The sequence below is a fragment of the Littorina saxatilis genome, linkage group LG16 (genome assembly GCF_037325665.1).
Source record: "Littorina saxatilis isolate snail1 linkage group LG16, US_GU_Lsax_2.0, whole genome shotgun sequence".
In the NCBI taxonomy this organism is placed as follows: Eukaryota; Metazoa; Mollusca; class Gastropoda; order Littorinimorpha; family Littorinidae; genus Littorina; species Littorina saxatilis.
Genome location: NC_090260.1, coordinates 29,347,036 through 29,366,173, shown reverse-complemented (window position 1 = coordinate 29,366,173; position 19,138 = coordinate 29,347,036). Strand labels below are relative to the sequence as shown.

Sequence of the window (19,138 nt, the reverse complement as noted above, 5' to 3'; positions counted from 1 at the left end):
AAAAAAAAAAAAAAAAAAACGCCTTACGCTTTTTTTTTTTAAGAGTTAAATTCAGATAGCACTTCATTTGGACAGCCTTGAGAAAACGGCCGTACAATACGTGTATATCTTCTTTTATCGAGAAGGAGATTAACAGCGGTGGGGTTTCAGTCATGCTTTCTAACGCCAGCTTCAATTTCAGATACTGTTAGGAGATTTCAAAATGCAAGGGGGTGGGGGTATAGAGTGGGGGGGGGGGGGTATTTTCTCTGAATCGTTTATAAGGAAGGAATGTGTTTTTTAGACCCCAATCGTCAATGTTGAAGGTCCGGTATTAAAACTTGCCCAGTGTCTGACAAAATTAGACTCAGTTTAAAATTACCCTTGACAATTTGTGCGTGAGACAGACTGATTGCCGAACAGAAAATGGAATCACTCATGTGGCGCAGTGAAGTGTAGCCAAGTACCTGCTATGTCCTTCAGCAGAAGTGGCGGAGTGCCTGTCATCTGTTTCTCATTTAGTGGCCTCACAGTGGCCGAAGATTGGATTTGATGTGACTTTTAGTACACACTTGTGAGCGTGATCTGGTAATTTCCCTTCGCTTGCGTCTGACTTTCCCGTCTTAAGCTAACATACGAGAACAAACATAATATGCAAAATTGCAAGGATCGACCTCCTTGCATGAAAAGTCAACAACACTTTGTTATTTTCTCATTGTATAGAAACCTAAAATGTGACAGCAGCCCACAGGGTTATCTGTGTTCGTACACGCCGAAGTCTGTTCACTCGAAATCGTTCTGACAATTATGTTTTATGTTCAATGATATGTTTAAATTCAAATTCCAACGACCAAAAAAAAGAGAGATAGAGAGAGAGAGAGAGAGAGAGAGAGAGAGAGAGAGAGAGAGAGAGAGAGAGAGAGAGACAGACAGACAGACAGACAGAGAGACAGACAGACAGACAGACAGACAGACAGACAGAGACAGACAGACAGACAGACAGACAGACAGACACAGACAGACACAGACAGAGAGAGACAGAATCAAATGTAAAGCGAACTGTTTAAACCTGTTGCGATAATTAATGTACAGTTCTGTAAAAATAAACTGTACTCTTAGTGCCCGACCCGACTCCCCAAACCTACGTCGCGGTTATCTGACGCTCTCTCTACGTCGTGCCTCTGCGTGCCTCCATTACAGAGAAATGGAAGGTGAAAATCTTTGTGTCAGTTTGACTCTTGATTTTAAACAAGTCGCGTAAGGCGAAAATACAACATTTAGTCAAGCTGTCGAACTCACAGAATGAAACTGAACGCTATGCAATTTTTCAGCAAGACCGTATACTCGTAGCATCGTCAGTCCACCGCTCATGGCAAAGGCACTGAAATTGACAAGAAGAGCGGGGTAGTAGTTGCGCTGAGAAGGATAGCACGCTTTTCTGTACCTCTCTTCGTTTTAACTTTCTGAGCGTGTTTTTAATCCAAACATATCATATCTATATGTTTTTGGAATCAGGAACCGACAAGGAATAAGATGAAAGTGTTTTTAAATTGATTTCGAAAATTTAATTTTGATCATAATTTTTGTAATTTTAATTTTCAGAGCTTGTTTTTAATCCAAATATAACATATTTATATGTTTTTTTAATCAGAAAATGATGAAGAATCAGATGAACGTAAATTTGAATCGTTTTATAAAAAAAAATAGGCCTATTTTTTTTTACAATTTTCAGATTTTTAATGACCAAAGTCATTAATTAATTTTTAAGCCACAAAGCTGAAATGCAATACCGAAGTCCGGGCTGTAAAAGTTGTTTCAATTTGTTTCCATTTAAAACGTCCGCTACTGGCACCTCAGTCGGACCATACATAACACTCTGAGAAGTAACCAAAGTGTTTTCTTTTAAAGTAATTTGTAACTCTCCGCTCCGCACGCCAACCAAAACAATTCCTGGGAGACGCCTACATCGTTCGGAAAAAAACCCACAAAAAACTGTTCCGAGCCAGGACTGAACTAGAAAGGGTTTCCATGACCACGGACGTAGCTTTGTGCCGAGGCTGATCACGTGGTCAGGTTGACCAATGGCAACGCGACCCTTTTACGGCCTCTCTATTGTCCAATGTGTGTACTCTATGACCCCTTGAAAACTTCAGCGATTGGTGTGAAGTGTACTCTTTAGAGAGGATGAGTTCAGCGGTTAATTGCTTTTAACATACTTACCTGAACAGGTTATAGGCCATTATCTCGAGATGCCTTGCTTTCGGCAACAGTTCTTTGAATCCCTCCCTCCCTCTCTCCATCTTCTCTCTACCAGTCTGTTTCTCTCTTTGTTTCTCTCTCTTTTTCACACTTTTCAACCATTAACTATTCATATTCATTTGCATAATGTAGAGCAGTCCCTAATTGGGCGACAGTTGGCTGTTAAAAGGAAAACACATAAAACAAACCAAAAAAGAACACTTTTGTAAGCTTACTACATTACTTTTGAAAAAAACCATCATTGGGTTCATTTCGCGTCATTTTGCTTTCGTCAACAGGAAAGTTTTTGTAATGCCTCTCTCCACCTCCCCATATGCTCCCCTCCCCCATTTCTGTCTCTGTTTTTTACATTTAGTCAAGTTTTGACTAAATGTTTTAACGTAGAGGGGGAATCGAGACGAGGGTCGTGGTGTATGTGCGTGCGTGCGTGTGTGTGTGTGTCTGTGTGTGTGTGTAGAGCGATTCAGACTAAACTACTGGACCGATCTTTATGAAATTTGACATGAGAGTTCCTGGGTAGGAAATCCCCAGACTTTTTTTTCCATTTTTTTGATAAATGTCTTTTATGACGTCATATCCGGCTTTTCGTGAAAGTTGAGGCGGCACTGTCACGCTCTCATTTTTCAACCAAATTGGTTGAAATTTTGGTCAAGTAATCTTTGACAAAGCCCGGACTTCGGTATTGCATTTCAGCTTGGTGGCTTAAAAATTAATTAATGACTTTGGTCATTAAAAATCGGAAAATTGTAAAAAAAAAATAAAAATTTATAAAACGATCCACATTTACGTTCATCTTATTTTCCATCACTTTCTGATTCCAAAAACATATAAATATGTTATATTTGGATTAAAAAAAAGCTCTGAAAATTAAATATATAAAAATTATTATCAAAATTAAGTTGTCCAAATCAATGTAAAAACACTTTCACCTTATTCCTTGTCGGTTCCTGATTCCAAAAACATATAGATATGATATGTTTGGATTAAAAACACGCTCAGAAAGTTAAAACAAAGAGAGGTACAGAAAAGCGTGCTATCCTTCTTAGCGCAACTACTACCCCGCTCTTCTTGTCAATTTCACTGACTTTGCCATGAGCAGTGGACTGACGATGCTACGAGTATACGGTCTTGCTGAAAAATGGCATTGCGTTCAGTTTCATTCTGTGAGTTCGACAGCTACTTGACTAAATGTTGTATTTTCGCCTTACGCGACTTGTTTACATTTAGTCAAGTTTTGACTAAATGTTTTAACGTAGAGGGGGGAATCGAGACGAGGGTCGTGGTGTGTGTGTGTGTGTCTGTGTCTGTGTCTGTATGTGCGTGTGTGTGTGTAGAGCGATTCAGACCAAACTACTGGACCGATCTTTATGAAATTTGACATGAGAGTTCCTGGGTAGGAAATCCCTGGACATTTTGTTCATTTTTTTGATAAATGTCTTTGATGACGTCATATCCGGCTTTTCCTGAAAGTTGAGGCGGCACTGTCACGCCCTCAGTTTTGGTTGAAATTTTGGTCAAGTAATGTTCGACAAAGCCCGGACTTCGGTATTGCATTTCAACTTGGTGGCTAAAAAATTAATTAATGACTTTGGTCATTAAAAATCTGAAAATTGTAAACAAAATATTTTTTTTTATAAAACGATCCAAATTTACGTTCATCTTATTCTCCATCATGTTCTGATTCCAAAAACATATAAATATGTTATATTCGGATTAAATACAAGCTCTGAAAATTAAATATATAAAATTTATTATCAAAATTAAATTTTCGAAATCAATTTAAAACACTTTCATCTTATTCCTTGTCGGTTCCTGATTCCAAAAACATATAGATATGATATGTTTGGATTAAAAACACGCTCAGAAAGTTAAAACGAAGAGAGGTACAGAAAAGCGTGCTATCCTTCTCAGCGCAACTACTACCCCGCTCTTCTTGTCAATTTCACTGCCTTTGCCGTGAGCGGTGGACTGACGATGCTACGAGTATACGGTCTTGCTGCGTTGCATTGCGTTCAGTTTCATTCTGTGAGTTCGACAGCTACTTGACTAAATATTGTATTTTCGCCTTACGCGACTTGTTTTTCTTCTCGTGTCCCTTTGCTTGTTTGTAAGTTAGTTTGTTGATTTTCTGTTTGTTTTAATTACTGTTGATGAATTGTACGCTCTTAATATATGTTTTACGCGCAAAGTAAACATTTATTGCCGGCGTAAAATTGAAAATATTGATTACGCCTTCCTAGGCAAACCTGAGGTGGTGATCCAAATCATTGATACGTATTGGAAGGACTTCATTTACAAATAAAGAAATAAATAAGCCGTTTTAGTGATTTTTCCCCGGCGACATCCACCTTTTGAAGCCCAAGAGACATTCGCAGTGATGTAATTTGGAAACATCTGAAATAACTAACTGTAAAATGCTCCGTTACCGTTGCTGATTATTTCTTTTCATACAAACAGGATTTCACCTTCTGGCGATAATCTCTTTTGCGTTTGATTCTTGATTCTTTAAATTAATTTTTTCAGTGCTATTTAGTTGTAATCCATTACCCAAGCAGATGAAACCCGTGTGAATAACTGAACACTTAGACACTGATGTTCAGATGGTACGTGTGTGGTTACATAATTACAATAACCAAAATTGCAACCCGAACTGTCCAGTGAAGTGCTTTTCCAAGTTGCATGTGAGTGTGTGATTGTGTCTGTTCGGAGCGCTTCTAAGAAATTGTAAAAGTTTATGCGTAAGCATTTGCGATTTTCCGGTCTTGTACTTTTTCGTCAGTTTTCAGCAAACTCAGTTATATCATGTCACATTAGTGTGTGTTTCTCTTTTCTTTTCTTTTTTCGTGTGTGTGTGTGTGTGTGTGTGTGTGTGTGTGTGTGTGTGTGTGTGTGTAGTTAGTTGTGTTTTTTTTCAAAGATTTGTTTTTAGCCAAGTTGATAGAGCGCTTGGGCGACTTACTTAAAAAACAAAAACAAAACTTCCCTTTTTTTTCCAACTAAGATCCTTTATACTCGTTTTAGGAATGGGTATGCTAAGTACATTTTTCTTGGCGAATTGTTGTGTTAGCTAAGCAACATTACGTGAATCGTTAAAACATGTGGGTTTTGTTTTTTAAAGTATTCCCCGCTTAACGAATTAAGATTTCTATGCAAAACAACGTGTGTTAACCCCATGTACAAAAACAGTACATGTAGTACATGCTTGAAAGTGCAGAGTGCTGTTGCGTCCAAAGAATTGAGTATTTCAGTAATTATGTCGACTGGTGATAAACACACATACAAACACGCGCACGCATTAACAAATCATAGAGAAACAAGCAAACAATTCGCAGAACAAACGTATATTAATGTGTGTGCATGCGTGAACGCGTGCATTCGTTTGCTTGACTAACTGACAATGTCAATCACGCTTTTAGAAGAGAACCGCTGATTTCAACGTGGTATGGCTTTTACGCGGTCTTATGAGCCTTCTGTAAGACGGGCAGCGTTCGGCCTGTAACAAAACAGACCATCCAATAAACACCAGCGAAGATTTCATTGACGCGGCGGTCAAGTGTTTTGAGTGAAGTGGGCGGAGCGTTGGGTTTATCACATGACCATTTGGGCCAATGGATGAATGTATTTAGTATGTGCGCTACTTTACTGGCGGACCACGAAGCTCGAAGAAGGTGTCAACTTGATTTCTTCATGCAATAAATCGTTGGCAGAAAAAAATGTTGCCCTTGGTGGAACGGGAGCCGCTCAGAAGAGGCGTGATAGAACTTGTGCGCGGTTCATGCATACACAACAATCATTTTTCTTTCAAGGTTTTATTTAACACTATGTGTTCGTAAAAACCGTTGCTCAACAACAAAAATAAATTAATTAATATTTTTCATCCTATACATGCCGCTACAGAAGCACACAGGGAGAGGTAGACGCGGCGAGTCGTGTCGTCTGTGAGGTAACGATCGTGTCAAATCATAGTATCTGTTAACGACGCGCCGAACCAAGGTCAGGGGGTGGAGACAGGGGTAAAGAAGAAAAAATATGTGTATTCAGATTCATTCTTCTTTCAGTTGATCAGCTTACTTGACTTCTATTTCCCGAAAGTTTTTTTTGTTTTGTGCGCAAAATTATCGATTGTTGTCGTTGTGGTATAGTTGGTTGTCGATATTTTTTCTTCTCAACATCACTGGCTTGATTTGTTTAATGATATATGTAGCAGGCAGCACACGTCTGTTTCAGAAATCGTTTGAACGTCTGAATTCTGTTATGATACAACAATATAGATGATATACAACTTTTACATGAGAGAAGAAAGTCAAACATTATCTACCTAGAACATGTTGTCTTGTTAAGTTAGCATGCGTATTTTGTGTTCTATGCTATTCCTACTCATGCAGATGTCGAGTGCATTTGAGGTAGAAAAATAACAACAACCGGCAGTTTTGTCGCGACATTTCTCGCAATAATGTTTTGGTAAAGTTTACTTCCTCGTCCGGATTTTCATATGTAATTTTCCATGATGTTCGACCTGCAGCCGACTGCGAATTACTCTTAAATGTTTTGAAAGTTGCAACGCAAGTAAGCGTTTCTATCTTTCCATGAACTTTTGTTGTTGTAGTATATCATTATGACATATCTGGGCCCCGGCCGAGATTCGAACCCGCGACCCTAGGATCACAAGTCCACAACCTGAGCTACCCGGGCTCCCTTGAAGCCAATCGGTGTGTTTGAATCTTTAGTCCGATCGTGCAATCAAACCTGTCCAATGAAAGCTTGTCCACCACTTTGTCTATAACGACCACACGAAATATATATATATATATTTTTTAACATATTGTAAAGTTTTGACTAAATGTTTTAACTTAAGATGGGGAATCGTGACTAGGGTTGTGGTGTAGGGCCTACGTAGTACGTGTCTGTGGGTCTGTGGGTCTGTGTGTATGTATGTGTAGAGCCATTCAGAGAAAACTACTGGACTACTGGAGGATACGTTTCTTTGATGACGTAATATCTGGCATTTTGTACAAGTTTTGGTGGCACTGTCACACCCTCATTTTTGGATTCATTTGATTAAAATTCTGTAAAAATAACTTTCGACAAAATCCGGACAACAGGATTGCATTTCAGGATTAAAGCTTGCAAATTATTTTTTGAGTTTGGCCATTAAAAGTCAGAAAATTGTATTTAAAAATAAAATGTGATGAATCGATCCAAAAAGATGTAATCTTATTCTTGATCATTTTCTGATTCCATAAACAAATCTATGTGTATCGATTGAACACTGGATTTCCCTTCTTTGAGCTATGTGACGTCAGAGGCCGACAAAACGTCTGTTTAGGCGGCCAGCCGAGACTACAAAATAGTGCATGTTTGTGTGCGTTCAATCATAAAAACTACAAGAAATTCTACCCAGATACATAAATTTTATTTGTATTTTTTTACCAAAATATGACAATTTACACATATCTCGACAGTCGTTCACCTCGACCGCTAGCGCGGTCTGGGAGGAACACTGACTGTTTCGATCTGTGTAAAATGTCCTATTTTGGTCAAAAATACATACAACGTTTAATGTCCTGTTTGGATTAAAACAAGCTCGACAAAAAATTAATATACAATAGAAAAAGCACAATTTCATAAGAAGCGCTTTACACTACTGCGCTATACTGGCTTTCTGTGGCGTGAACGCGATAGCGGTCGCCGTCAGGTATGAAATCGACACAGGTATTGAGTTTTGTCTTCGTATTGTCTTTCATAATGTGAGTTCGAAGGGTTGACTGAATGTATTAATTTCGTCTACGCGACATGTTTTAAGATATTGCTTACGTGTCAACTGCGATCACATGTCTAAACGGACTGCGGCTGCCAGTTTCGGCCCAAACTAACGTTCACAACCTGTCTTTCACAACCTTTAAAATCATGTTTGTTTTAAATTTATTTTTTTAATTACATTGTACTATCTCTACATCACCAATACATAAAATTCATACACTACCATCTCGCTATACCGACTGCTAAACGTATCAGACGGACGGGACGGCTCTCAGTTAGCCGAATGCAATCACGTTGTCTTCTGCGCTTGAGTGCACCCCATACACACCTCTTGACATACTCTTGACATACTCTTGAAAGCGATAAGACACCACCCGAGTAGCCAACGGCGGCTTTCTTTAATTGCGATAACAACTCGGGTAGACAGTTTCAAACTGTCGTTAAAGACAGGTCCAACTACACTTACTTTTAAGATGTTACATTATGGAGGTCAAAATGGCCAATTTTCTGTAGTTTTTTTGGGAACAATCTATCCTGTTATTGTATTAAAAAAAGAAGCTTTAATTTTTCGGCACTATATTTGATTATGGTGGACTCAGTGGAACTCATTCTGATAAGCATCGCTCCACGGCTATTGCCAGTTGTCTCTCTGACCGGACGCTACAGTCCTACGCGAATCTATATAAAAAAAAAAGAATACAGAGTTATCTCCCATATGTTTTTCGCGAGCACTGATCTAAATTTGAGATCAGTGTTCGCGAGACGAAAATGATTGCAGATTGGCCGACTTCGACAGTGATCTCCGTTCTGTTCTTCACAGTTATGATAAAGACATCGTTCTAAGGTCAAAACAAGTCGAAATTTTGGGACTGCTGCCGGAAGGAGACCGTAATATATGGTTTCATCTCTGTCAACTGGTTACAGAAAAAATCGTCTGCTCCAGTGAGCGCCGAAACCAAACGGTTGATTATCACGTGACACTTTTGTCATATTTAGAATTGTTTGCACAGTAAATACAGCCGCGAAAAATAGCTCGCTTGAAACTGTCTTACATTTCAATTCCTTCGTAATTTTAAAATGACAAAACACCATGAAAAATCATTATCGACGATCGCGAATCTGCTTATATCAATAATACATTACAAAAAGCTCTAAATATGCACACACACACACAAAAATCGGTTTCCTTGCCAGACAAGGAATCTCAAGGCATCCTGTCAGGGAGAGAATGACCTGAACTCCTTTTGACCTGAGTTCAAGATGAGTGGAACTGTCCTAACATTCTCAGAGAATTATTTTCAAAGTTTATGTTTGTTTTAAACATTAATATGTGAAAACAGAATTAAGGTAGGTGATCAGCGATGCTGTCAAAACTACTCACATTACGTCATATATGGCTGGTTTTTAGTGTTGATATTTTTGTTTCGAGCGACAGATTGACTGATTTGTTTCATATCGCTTAACCGGTATTTATTGTGGGTTTTTTTAAACATTTTTTATTAGGTGTTTTTTGTGTTTGTTGTTGTTGTTGTTGTTGTAAGCACGCTGCTGGATTACACACACACACACATACACACACGGCTGAGTCTGCAGGTGACCCGTCTGCAGTTTTACTAGATATTGCTCGTCGTCGGCGTGTGCTCTTTCAGTAGATATTTTTGTCTTTCTTTGCATCCACATTGTGACACAGTGAAGCCGTCCACGCTGGGTGGTGGGGGTGGTTTGGACTCGATAGATAAAATATTACGATTTTTAGCATAAAGAAAACAAATCCGAATTTTTGAGCGATGGGACAATAAAATAATGAAAAGAATTAAATAAATCTAATTGATCCCTTGACTTTGGGGTAGCGCAACTCTGTTGCTACTAGCTTTCTTCTGGGAGAATGCGACCCGAATTTCCCAGCGACGGGAAAATACATTAATGACAAAAACATCTTATAGATCCCTTGACTTCGGGGTATCGCGACTTTGTTGCTGCTAGCTTTTCTCTGCGAGGAAGCGCCCGAATTTCCCAGCGATGGGACAATAAAGTAATGAGAGAAAAAAAATCTAATATATCCCTTGACTTTGGGGTAGTGCGACTCGGTTGCTGATAGCTTTTCACTGGGAGGAAGCGACCCGAATTTCCCAGCGAATAGACAATAAAGTAATGAAAAACAACAATCTAATATATCCCTTGACTTTGAGGTAGCGTGTCTCTGTTGCTGCTAGCTTTCCACAGGGAGGAAACGCCCCGAATTTCCCAGTGATTGGACAATGAAGTAAAGAAGAAAAAACATCTGATAGATCCCCTGATTTGGAGGAAGCGCGACTTTGTTCCTGCTAGCCTTCCATTGGGGGGAATTGACCCGAATATCCCAGCGATGGGACAAAAAAGTAATGAAATAAGAATCAAAACATTTAATAGATCCCTTGACTTAATTTGGAGATGACAAGAAAATATCGGGCGTATTTACGTGATTTGTAAATCGCGGGGCGATTGTTTTACATTTTTACGAATCACGGGTTAACACGCTCGCATATTACGTCTTCTATGCTATTCCTTCTGATTCTTTCTTTATTTGGTGTTTAACGTCGTTTTCAACCACGAAGGTTATATCGCGACGGGATTCCTTCTGATGCAGGTGTCGATCGCATTTACGATCAAAAACAGGAGTTTTTGCGTCAATTACTAAGGGCATTATGCCAAAAAGCGCTGTATGTCAGCAAGGACTTGTTAGTTTGCTTTGAAACTTTCCGAATATTTTGCCTACATACTACATGTAAGCTACTACGGGTAGTACATAGACAAATTGAACGAAATGACATAGGAATTAATGCCTTAATTTGGGTGCGTAATTTGTCGCAATAATTTGTTGCCGAAGGATTTTAATAGATATGCGCGGAGCGGAATGTATATGGCCTTTCTGATTCCTTATTGAAAACATTTAATAGATCCCTTGACTTTGGAGATGACAAGAAAATATCCGGCGCATTTACGTGATTTGTAAATCGCGGGGCGATTGTTTTACATTTTTACAAATCACGGATTCACACGCTCGCATATTTTGTGTTCTATGCTATTCCTTCTGATGCAGGTGTCGATCGTATGTGCGGTCAAAAACGGGAGTTTTTTGCGTTAATTACGAGGGGCATTATGCGAAAAAGCGCTGTATGTCAGCAAGGACTTGTTAGTTTGCTTTGAAACTTTCCGACTATTTTGACTACATACGACATGTACTACGGGTAGTAGCATAGACAAATTGAACAAAATGACATGGGAATTAATGCCTTAATTCGGGTGCGTAATTTGTCGCAATACTTTGTTGGTGAAGTTTGTTTAATTCAACTGGTAAAAGTAGCACAAATGGTAAACATTATTTAGTGTGTGTTATTCATGTGTTATTTTTGTAAAAGAGTAATTCATTCAGTGTTCACAACAGGTGTTTTAAAAATGTGTTTAAAAGTGGAATGTTTACAGTATATACAACAACTTATTCGGAACGATAACCTCGATAAGATCAAACGAATTATGTATTGTTTGCTTGTCATGTGGGTAATCCTTACACGTAACAAACAACAAACAAACCACAAGGTAGTCCACATCGTATGGCCCAGAGAGGTAATAAAAGCTCGGAAAAAATCAGACACTCAGCGAGCTACTTCTGTTCTCCGACAGGGCCTATTTCTCCCACATGAAAGTTAGCTGCAACAGAGTCGCGCTACCCCAAAGTCAAGGAATATATTAGATTTTTCTCTCTCATTACTTTATTGTCCCATCCCAAGGTAGTCCACATCTTATGGCCCAGAGAGGTAATAAAATCTCGGGGAAAAAAATCAGACAGTCAGCGAGCTACTTCTGTTCCCTGACATATGGCCCATCATGGCCTATTGCCTATTTTCGCGGATAGGTGTGATATTGTGAGAGACGGACTGAATGACACTTGACTTAAAGTGTGAAGCGACTAGAACACCAAAAGCGTTTCTGCTTCAAGACAGGCCTTCGCACTTAGGCTGTGTCTGTGACGAGCTGGAAACATAAGTTAAATCAAAGCGTGAAATGTGTTCGATGTATTTTTGATTTCTTCAACATTAATTTTGTTTAAATTGCAGTTTCGGTATAAGCGTGGTCCCTCTTATATACTGATAATGGTAATAGTAATCATAAACAAGTCGCGTAAGGCGAAAATACAATATTTAGTCAAGTAGCTGTCGAACTCACAGAATGAAACTAAACGCAATGCCATTTTTCAGCAAGACCGTATACTCGTAGCATCGTCAGTCCACCGCTCATGGCAAAGGCAGTGAAATTGACAAGAAGAGCGGGGTAGTAGTTGCGCTAAGAAGGATAGCACGCTTTTCTGTACCTCTCTTTGTTTTAACTTTCTGAGCGTGTTTTTAATCCAAACATATCATATCTATATGTTTTTGGAATCAGGAACCGACAAGGAATAAGATGAAAGTATTTTTAAATTGATTTGGACAATTTAATTTTGATAATAATTTTTATATATTTATTTTTCAGAGCTTGTTTTTAATCCGAATATAACATATTTATATGTTTTTGGAATCAGCAAATGATGGAAAATAAGATGAACGTTAATTTGGATCGTTTTATACATTTTTATTTTTTTAACAATTTTCCGATTTTTAATGACCAAAGTCATTAATTAATTTTTAAGCCACCAAGCTGAAATGCAATACCGAAGTCCGGGCTTCGTCGAAGATTACTTGACCAATATGTCAACCAATTTGGTTGAAAAATGAGGGCGTGACAGTGCCGCCTCAACTTTCACAAAAAGCCGGATATGACGTCATCAAAGACATTTATCAAAAAAATGAAAAAAACGTTCGGGGATTTCATACCCAGGAACTCTCATGTCAAATTTCATAAAGATCGGTCCAGTAGTTTAGTCTGAATCGCTCTACACACACACACACATGCACACACGCACATACACCACGACCCTCGTTTCGATTCCCCCTCGATGTTAAAATATTTAGTCAAAACTTGACTAAATATAAAAAGATAAAACAATAATAAAGTTTTTTTATGTATTGCAAATCCTGACATGGTTCTGGGCGTTTCACAAAATTAATGTGTTAACAAAATTACAAAGCAATGTACATAATGAACATTTTAAAACAAAACCATTTTCTCCCTATAAAAATCAACTAGTACTGTGGCATCAGCATTAACAGGGAAAACAAATCTGAAAATTATTAAAAGCACAATCACCTACAAGATGCACATTATAATACATTATTTATCCAGAATCTATCATAATATTGATTGTTTGTTATTATGTGTTTGCGGCTGTCAGTTTCGGTCAAACTAACGTTCACAACCTGTCTTTCACAACCTTTAAACTCATGTTTGTTTTGAATTTATTTTTTTTAATGACATTGTACTATCTGTACATCACCAATAAATAAAATTCATACACTACCATCTCGTTATACCGACTGCTAAACGTACCAGGCGGGCGGGACGGCTCTGAGTTAGCCGAATGCAATCACGTTGTCTTCTGCGCTTGAGCGCACCCCATACACACCTCTTGACATACTCTTGAAAGCGATAAGACACCACCCGAGTAGCCAACGGCGGCTTTCTTTAATTGCGATAACAACTCGTTTCAAACTGTCGTTAAAGACAGGTCCAACTACACTTACTTGTAAGATGTTACATTATGGAGGTCAAAATGGCCAATTTTCTGTAGTTTTCGGGGGAGAAATCTATCCTGTTACTGTATTAAAAAAGAAGCTTAAATTTGTCAGCACATTATTTTATTTTAGTACCAGTTCAGTGCCTCATATGGCTTTTTGACCAATCAGGACGGATTCTAGGTGACCCTCTAAATGTTATAACGTTCAAGCAGGGACCCTTTTTGTTTATCAAGCAAAACATTGACAAGACAAAGTACAGATTTAAATCAACAATACCAACGTGATTTATTCTAAAGAATGACACTTCAAATGCTGCGAGATAATACTCTCTTTATCTAAAAAAAAAAGTACAGAAAAGCTAGTTTTGTCGGTGGGTGCTTCACGGAATAGCAAAGCACCGCCCATCCTCTGAGTGTGCAATGCCGACCCGCTCACTTGGAATCTAAATGATCAAAGTTCGAAAAAATCTAGTGAAATTGCGTCACTCGCTTTACGTCAAATGTATCTTTACAGCATTTCCCATCGTCTGGAGTCGGTTCTAAATATCTCTCTCTCTCTCTCTCTCTCTCTCTCTCTCTCTCTCTCTTTTTTTTTTTTTCTCTCCTCTCTCTCTCTCTCTCCCCCTCTCTCTCTCTCCCTCTCTCCCTCTCTCTCCCCCTCTCTCTTTTTCTCTCTCTCCCCTCTCTCTCACTATTCTCTTTCTTTCTCTCTTTCTATCATCATCATCATCATCATCATCATCATCATCATCATCATCATCATCATCATCATCATCATCATCATCATCATCATCATCATTTTTCTTTTCTTTTCTTGCTCCTCTTACAGTATCACGGTAAATGTTCCCAAATAGATCCTAGTTACCTCAGAGGACGTTAATCCCCAAAGTCAGCCAGTCAGTCAGTCATTAAAGGCAAAAGCGAGGTAACGCACAACTGGGTCCGACCAGTAAAGCCGTCGCTGCCTGTGTGACAACCACCATAAAAATCTACCACAGCGGGAAACTTTCAAGTTAAGTATTTTCAACCATCATGTGCCCGCATTAATCGAATGGATCAAAACTTTGAAACCTGCGCGCATATTCTAAGCCGACTAACACATAATTGTTAAGGACATCATAAAATGGTTCTCGGTGAAAACTTGACCGAGGGCCATTTTACGACGTCCTTGACTCGAGTGTGTGACGTATACTCTTCTGCTCTGCTTCTTGGGCAAGGTAAAGAACACCGAAAATATTTCAATGCCGTTCTCGAGCTACGCTGACTTTTACAAAGGGTACAGCTGACACGGCTTACGTAATCTGGTTTCCTGGTCATTTGTGTGAAAAATCTGTCCGACAAAGAAGAAGAAGAAGAAGTGCGCGCAGAGAGAGAGAGATAGAGAGAGAGAGAGAGAGAGAGAGAGAGAGAGAGAGAGAGAGAGAGAGACAGAGAGACAGACAGACAGACAGACAGACAGACAGACAGACAGACAGACAGACTTTCCGCACTCGTTAAAATGTCAGTCGATACTGGAATGAATGTTGAAACATTGTAAACCTAAAAAAAAAAAAAATAATATTAAAATTAAACATTCATACGAGTTACTATCTGTGACAAGAACGCATAAGAAGTATAGCAACTAAATATTAATCCGCTTACCCATTGCTCCTCTTCGCACCTCGGCCTGTGAGTCGTCCTTTTCCTGAGTACTTGCACACAAGTTTTGCGTATGCATACTTCAGTTCGTCTGGAAAGGGCTGTTTTGAATTCTTGTTCGCAAGTTGAACAGCACGACTGTATTTGACCACGTACACCAAATCGTTCTTTCTGGAAAAGTCTGCCAGCCGTTCAGTAAGATCATTCCAACTTCTGAATGTTTTCCCCAACTGTCATTTGTGCCATTTCTCAGCGATTGATCAACGGTGTGGTTATTATGGATGTAGTAAGTGTCGAATTGTGAGAATGCACAGTTCTGTCCGCCAAGTGGTTTTAAACACTGCGCGTATTTGCACCAAGTAATAACGTGTCACATCAAAATAGTTCTTTACCTGTCAGATAGTTTAGCGCCAAAAACATGAACCAATGATAGCCCATGGATTAGTAAGTCATATGATGTTGGGGCGGGGCCAATGAACTAATGTCAACACAGTAAGTATCAACCAATGTTTGGCTCCGCCCCCACATCACGTGGAATGGGTGGCCGAGTGGTAACGCACTTGCGCTCGGAAGCGAGAGGTTGCGAGTTCGACCCTGGGTCAGGGCGTTAGCAATTTTCTCCCCCCTTTCCTAACCTAGGTGGTGGGTTCAAGTGCTAGTCTTTCGGATGAGACGAAAAACCGAGGTCCCTTCGTGTACACTACATTGGGGTGTGCACGTTAAAGATCCCACGATTGACAAAAGGGTCTTTCCTGGCAAAATTGTATAGGCATAGATAAAACAATGTCCACCAAAATACCCGTGTGACTTGGAATAATAGGCCGTGAAAAGTAGGATATGCGCCGAAATGGCTGCGATCTGCTGGTCGATGTGAATGCATGATGTATTGTGTAAAAAATTCCATCTCACACGGCATAAATAGATTCCTGCGCCTTGAGTCCGAGTCTGGAGATACGCGCGCGATAGAAGACTTCATATATATAATCACGTGACCCATAAACCCATCGCCTGTAATTAGATCATACTATTACCGCTTCAGTTCTGAGACATCCTGCTTGCTGGCGCGCGCGCAGAGAAAAAAATTCCCTCTTTATCTTCGCTTCTGATGCTCATCCTATTGTTGTTGGCACTCGGGTTTGTTTGTTTGTTTGCTTAACGCCCAGCCGACCACGAAGGGCCATATCAGGGCGGTGCTGCTTTTGACATATAACGTGCGCCACACACAAGACAGAAGTCGCAGCACAGGCTTCATGTCTCACCCAGTCACATTATTCTGACACCTGACCAACCAGTCCTAGCACTAACCCCATAATGCCAGACGCCAGGCGGAGCAGCCACTAGATTGCCAATTTTAAAGTCTTAGGTATGACCCGGCCGGGGTTCGAACCCACGACCTCCCGATCACGGGGCGGACGCCTTACCACGAGGATTGGAACTCGGGTAACAGGGAGCGAAGGGCAGTGCCCCACCTAGTGATCGAGTGCCACAACCCAGACTTTTCCCTTAATATATACATAGGTTTTAAACTCCTGCTTCCGGATTATACAAAACACATTAAAACATGTATTAAACAATGGCGACTGGACGTGAGAGGGAACAATAAAGAGACCAAAAAGCAATGTACTCACGTTAAAATGACGAACACGGAACGAATAACAGCGACGTTTCGACCTAAGGGTCTTCTTCAGGCACAAAAACACAAAAATACACACACAAAAAAGAAGAAGAAAGACGATAGAACAAATGAAGAGAAGAATAACTGACAAAACAACTGCACTGCACAAACCAACAAATGACAAAGACACAACACTTCGAATTAACCTAAAATAAATCTCATAACAAAATAATTGTGATCATTTTTTTTTTACAGGAATGTATATGTTTCTGTGTTTGTTTTTGTTTTAATACAAAAAACCCGTGATCAAATAATCAGAACTCTTTCAAAATACTCTGAATAAAATATATTAAATGCAATAACTTTTTTTTTTTTTTAATTCAAATAAATGTTTTAGTTTGACTGCATTTGAATAGAAACTGAATTCTGATGAAAGCAGTTACTGTAAAGTCATTTGAAGTCACATGATAAAAATCACATGGTTTAGTTGAGCAGACCACAAAGTGCAGAGCTAAAATATGTGTATGAATCTGTGTGAAAATCCAGTCCGTTTGTCCACAGGGATGCTAGGAAGCAGTCAAATGGGGTCGCTCAATCTGCTCAAATCCAGTCAAATGGGGTCGCACGGGCCGACAAATGGGGACGTCCCCGTTTGTCGGAAGCGTCCCCATTTGACTGCTCTCCAGTGACAATCGTCCCCATTTGTCGGTAAAACCACCTACACACACACACACACGGCACACACACACACACACGGCACACACACACACACACCACCCCACGACCCTCGTCTCGATTCCCCGTCTATGTTAACACATTTAGTTAAAACTTGACTAAATGTAAAAAGTAACCACCACAAAAACAAAGAAAAAACCAGACCGTGATTAAAATCGCATTCCACGTTGTTGTTTTTTGGCGGAGGGGACAGTGTCAGCTGATAAGCAATTATTGAGCGACAGTGCCAACGCGGGACTGAAACGAAGGGTAGTGATGCGAAAAGTGCATATGACTTGACGCGGACTATGAAAGGGATAAGTCCCATCACAGTCATAGGGCTGTCGCCACTGCAGTATTAATGGCAACAAGAAAAGCACGTCTCCATATCCCTCATTTTTTTGGCTCACGTTAGTGTAGCCTATGCGATCGTAACTTTGTCTGTCTGTGCGTGCGTATGTGCGTATGTGCGTGCGTGTGTATGTCTGTGGTAGAAACTTTAACATTTCGTCATTTGAAGACGTCACATTATGACGTAAGAGGGTTAGACGTCACGCGAAGGAATTACTGAAAGTCTCGGTCATTGTTATTTTGAGCGGGCCGAGACTAGTTGGCAGTCGTGTCCCTGTAAGTAGGCTACATGCAGACAGACAGATCTAGATCTAGTGTCTCGCTTTCTTGCACAGTGTCACCTATGCTTACTGTGTGTGTGTGTGTGTGTGTGTGTGTGTGTGTGTGTATGTGTGTGTGTGTGTGTGTGTGTGTGTGTGTGTGTGTGTGTGTGTGTGTGTGTGTGTGTGTGTGTGTGTGTGTGTATGTGTGACGGAGTGATTGAGTTTGTGTTACTGTTTGTCGATTTCTTACGCGAGCCTTGAAGGCTTCGCCTCTTGTTGTGTTTTGTTTGATCTGATGACCCAGTGTCCTGGCAACAAATCAGCTGAAGTTCTGTGTTAATAGAGACTGTTGATACCGTTCCTGGCCCCATCATTGGCTCACATCTTTCTTGCGCCTTAAAGGCATACTAACGCACTCCCGTGTTTACAAAGTGTAGTTTGCCCACAATCGATGTCAAACGCACCATAAGACCATATAATGACGATACGTCACCATGCGCGGACCATAATACATGCATTACAGCTTGTTCTAGCCTCTGAAAAAGTGAGGATGTCAACAAAGCCGCGGTGTTCTCTCCCTTGCATCAACGTTACATGTGTTGCCAAATCTATAAATAGGACGATCCAGATCAAAATGAAAATTCAAATATCTCAACATTTAAGGGGTCCTAGACCACAATATTTTGCAGGGAACTTAATTTAGTCTGTCTCCAGCTGTTGGTAAAGCAATTAGCGTGTATAGTCATCGAGTACATATGGCTTTAATAGTGTTATAATTGTATACAACACACACACACACACACACACACACACACAAGGAACATTGCCATGCAGGGTCACCCTAACAATATTCAAATACCCCAGCCCACCCTCCCTTACTGCAAACCCCCCCCCCCCCTCCTCCCACCCTCT

At 39.9% G+C, this 19,138-nt stretch overlaps 1 long non-coding RNA gene across 1 annotated transcript in view; it reads right to left on the bottom strand.

Annotated features, from left to right (window-relative positions):
• Positions 1–18,989, bottom strand: part of LOC138950784 (uncharacterized) — a 274,457-nt gene extending 255,468 nt beyond the window's left edge. The window contains exon 1 of the long non-coding RNA XR_011450792.1: positions 18,622–18,989. This is a non-coding gene — a long non-coding RNA (uncharacterized lncRNA). The remainder of the gene's footprint in view (positions 1–18,621) is intronic.
• Between the last annotated feature and the right edge of the window lie 149 nt (positions 18,990–19,138).